The following is a 4,679-nucleotide window of genomic DNA, read 5'->3' as shown; positions in this document are numbered from 1 at the left end:
TTTGTGTTTGTATATTAGCAGAAAATAATTATTTTATATACATACATATATATATGTATGTATGTATGTATGTATGTATATATGTGTGTGTGTGTGTGTGTGTATATATATATATATATATATATATATATATATATATATTATTATTGGTTGCATATACATAGTGTATGTGTTTTGTTTATATGCCAAATTTGCTGCAGGATACCATCTGCGGCAAGCTCCCTACATGGTACCGCATGTTAATGAACACCTGAATATCACAGATCAGGTGAGAAATCTCACTGTGAAATCACCAAGAATGGTAGATACTGATATTTCACAATTATTGTGGCTGATCATTAGCATGTACTTGGATCATCCCAAGACGAAGTGAATCTCTAGTCTCTGGCTTATTTGCAAACAGAGTGAAATCTGTTTCCTGATTTGCTGCAGTGTAACATATCTGAAAGAAAGTTAAATGTATAAATTTAAAGCAACAGCTCTAGCAATGTAAACATTACCGCTCGCACATACAAAGAGGTGTGCTGAAAAGTTCCTGGCTACTATGGTTAAAAGAAAATATCCTACATATTCCCCTCTGAGATTCACACACTGATTGCAATGGCCCTTCAGTTTTTCTAATCCCTGTAAAAGAACTCAGAAGGTTGGGTATTTGCATATAAGTCACCGACTAGTGATTCACTGTTTCGAGACGATCCAGAATACATGGTACTGATAAGATACAATAATGGCAAAATATCAATATCTACCAGCTGAAAGGATTAGCATCAAGAAGGACATCTGGCAGTAAAATACTGTCTCAGAAAAACCATCTAACCAATGCCAGCATGGGGAAGTGGACATAGGACAGTGATGAGCAATATATGATTCCGTGTGTGTGTGTAAGAGGTGCTGCAAGATCCATGAAAGAAGAAACAACACAGCCAACAAGAAAGATATTCATGGCACATCTCTATTGCTGCGATGACCAGTCATTACATCAACTCATTCGTCGTTAGCCATAAGACTAAGCCTTTCGAAAAATGTAGAAACCCAATTTCAAGCCCAGCCAGCCAGACAGCCAGCTGGGATATCACTTGATCTATCTTTCCTCTGCTGGGATATCACTTGATCTATCTTTCCTCTGTGGTTAGGGATCCCATCGTAGCAACATGCTTCCCAACTGTAACAGAGTTGTGCTTCGTTTTGTTTTGTTTCTCTCTTTGCTGATCAAGGGCAGGCCTTTTATGGCAGTTATAACTTTCACATAGCTTTAGAGCTAAAATTATGGATGTATATATATGTATGATTGCGTATATATATATATTGGTGTGTGTATGTAACTTGTGTGTGTGTGCCCTAGATAACATCTTTATTCATATATGTATGTAAACACTTATGTAGATTTACGTGTACATATGTAACGTTGTGTATGCTTTATGTGTGTGTGTCTATGTATGTAAGTATGTGTGTATGCATGTGTATATACACATATGACATTCATAGATTTTCACTTGTATATAATCATAGCCATATACATACATCTGTCTTTCCCCTTTTATATGTCTTGTATAAATATATATGTGTATGTATGTATGTATATAATTATGCACATACACATATCTGTATAAGTATATATACATTTATGTATATACAGTAACAAGGTACATGAGAGTCTCACTAGGCACATCTTAATATTTATCTAATCAGGGCAATTATTCATTGAGAGTGCTCAGCAACTAATTATTCGTGTGTGAGAGAGAGAGAGATAATATTATGCATGTACACATACATTCAAAGAAGCACACAGATTCATACATACCTATACACAACAGGTACATCAGCATAGCAGATATATATATATATATATATATATACTTTACTCTCAAGTAAAAGCAACATAATATTCTGTTTCCTTTTATATAAGGAGGGTCTAAGTACTGAGAAAAAAAAGAAAAACAACAAAAAAAAAGGTGGGCAGTGTATGCTGTTTTCTTCAGAGAGAAGTGATGGGAGCTTTGGGTAGGCAAATGATAGCAAGAAAGGGAGATATTGTATGAGATAGTAGGGGAGGTTGGTAAAAGAAAAACATAGGGATGATAAATGCCTTGATATCCTTATCATCTTGCTTTTGCTGTATTCTGAGTAGGGCTTCAGAGCTCGACAGAGCTCCCTCCTCTCCTGCGCACACACATTCAGGACATACCCTGTGCCTAAGTTTCTATTTATATCAAACTGTTCCCTTCTTTTCTCTCTCTCCTTCCTCTGACCTCTCTCTCTTTAATTTTTCTTAATTCATTATAGTAAGCAAAAAAAAGTATGAGAGACAGACAAACAGATACAGACTGACAAACAGATACCGGCAGACATACGCACAGATATTGAACAACATGCAGACATGTCGTATAAATGGATAGATTGACCGGCAGTCATAGATAGATGTCCATTATGTGTGTGTGGTGGATGGATAGATAGTAAAGGTTAGAAAGACAAATAAAGAGGAAGACAGATAGCTATATATATATATATATATATATATATATATCATCATCATCATCATCATCGTTTAATGTCCTCTTTCCATGCTAGCATGGGTTGGACGATTTGACTGAGGACTGGTGAACCAGATGGCTGCACCAGGCTCCAATCTGATTTGGCAGAGTTTCTACTGCTGGATGCCCTTCCTAATGCCAACCACTCCGAGAGTGTAGTGGGTGCTTTTACGTGCCACCGGCACAAGGGCCAGTCACATGGTATTGGCAATGGCCACGCTCAAAATGGTGTTTTTTACGTGCCACCTGCACAGGAGCCAGTCCAACGGCACTGGCAACAACCTCACTTGAATGATTTTCTAACGTGATATATATATATGTAAGTACTGAGTCTTATGAAGGAGATAACAGAGGACTGAGACATGTGGTGCAATGCTGTACTCAAGAGACTCAGGTGCCATGCATAAAGCATTGGTGTGGATGCTGGTGCCATATAAAAGGCACTGGTGCTGATACCACATAAAAAAGAACTGGTGGTGGTGCCTGATGCTACGTAAAAAGCACCCAGTACACTCTGTAAAGTTGTTGGCATTAGGAAGAGCATCCAGCTGTGATGGAAGTGGGTGATGAGTGTTGGGTGGAAGAGCCTCGCATATGGTCAGTGGAGGTCATCCTGTGGAAGAGGAAAACTGAAGATAGTAGATGGTCAGATAATAGGAGACAGGGCAGTTGCGATGGGGATGAGGGCTTACGAAAGAGATAAGGAGATATTAAGATATTTGGTGATGAGGGAGGAGAGGAACCTGTATTTAACCGATTCCTTTCTTTCATCTTCCACGTGTTTTTGTTTGAAAGTCTTTACATGTATGTATGTGTGTGCGTGTGTGTGTGTGGAGAGAGAGAGAGAGAGAGAGAGAGAGAGAAAAGACTGTTTGCACATTTTGTAAAGTGCATATACACACATACTCGTGTGTGTAATATATGCGTGTGTGAGAGTTAATGTGTTTGTATAGTTTCACATATAGGTATCTCGTGTGTATTTGAGTATCTGTGTGGTGCATACACACACATGTATGTGTGTGTATGGGTATGTACATGTGAGTGTCTCTGAGTGTTCATACGTGCATGTAAGATAGTGTATGGTTACATGGTGGAGGGGCTTGTGGTTGGTGTTGGCTGCAAATGCCCCAGCGTCTTGCTTTACCCTATGTAATCTTTCTGCTTGAAGAGGTATTTGGTTTCAATAATTATTATTGCTTTAGGTCGTTCTTCCTCCCACCTCACCTCCTATCATTTGTTTTATTCGTTTATTTGTTTATTCGATTTTTTGCTATCGTTTATTGATTTATTGGTGAAATAGAAGTGAGTCTGTACTGTAGGGACACCAGTGTTGACAAAAGTCTTCTTCAGATGGCTGTGTGGTTAAGAAACTCTCTGCACAACCCAACTACGTCACTTCAGGTTCAATCCCACTGTCTGGGACTTTGTGTGAATCTCTACTACCATGGCTGCCTTTGGCTCACCAAGGCCTTGTGAGTGAAATTTGAGATACAGAAACAGTACAGAGGGAGAGACTGACCAAAGCCTTGTGAATGGATTTGGTAGATAGAAACTGAAAGAAGCCTGTTGACTCTGTGTGTGTGTGTGTGTGTGTGTCTTTCTGCTTGTTTGTCTCCCACCACCACTTGACAACCAGTGTTGATGTGTTTACATCCCCACAACTTAGCGGTTCAGCAAAAGAGGCCAACAGGCTTAAAAAACAAAATATGTACTGGAGTCGATTCATTTGATTAAAATTATTCAAGGCAGTGCCCCAGCATGGCCACAGTCTAATGACTGGAACAAGTAAAAGATATCTATCTATCTATCTATCTATCCGTCTGTCTATCTGTCTATCTATCTAGATAGATAGATAGATAGATAAAGTGAAAGTGAAAGTGATGGTGAGGAAGAAGCAAGATGTAGTAGAGACAAATATCTGATGACATGTTTGTTAAATTTGTATGGAGGAAACAAACCAGTTCACATACTGAAATGTACTGCTGACAAGATAAGAAAGCATCTAAGTCTTCTGTTTGTTGTGAAACACTTTGTGACATGGAGCAGACTGCCTGCCTCTGTCTCTTGTGTTCATTGATTTATGTACAAAGATCCATTGCCATGACAGGTTATTTCACAAACAAAAGGTTCCAACTGGGGGGGGGGTCA

General features: G+C 38.7%; 1 protein-coding gene across 2 annotated transcripts in view; it reads left to right on the top strand.

Moving 5' to 3' along the window:
• LOC106882040 (tyrosine-protein kinase RYK) overlaps positions 1 to 4,679 on the top strand; it is a 239,675-nt gene that overhangs the window by 196,780 nt on the left and 38,216 nt on the right. The window lies entirely within an intron of this gene.

The sequence above is a fragment of the Octopus bimaculoides genome, chromosome 19 (genome assembly GCF_001194135.2).
Source record: "Octopus bimaculoides isolate UCB-OBI-ISO-001 chromosome 19, ASM119413v2, whole genome shotgun sequence".
In the NCBI taxonomy this organism is placed as follows: Eukaryota; Metazoa; Mollusca; class Cephalopoda; order Octopoda; family Octopodidae; genus Octopus; species Octopus bimaculoides.
The sequence above is the reverse complement of the archived record's forward strand: the minus strand, read 5'-3'. Positions and strand labels throughout refer to the sequence as shown.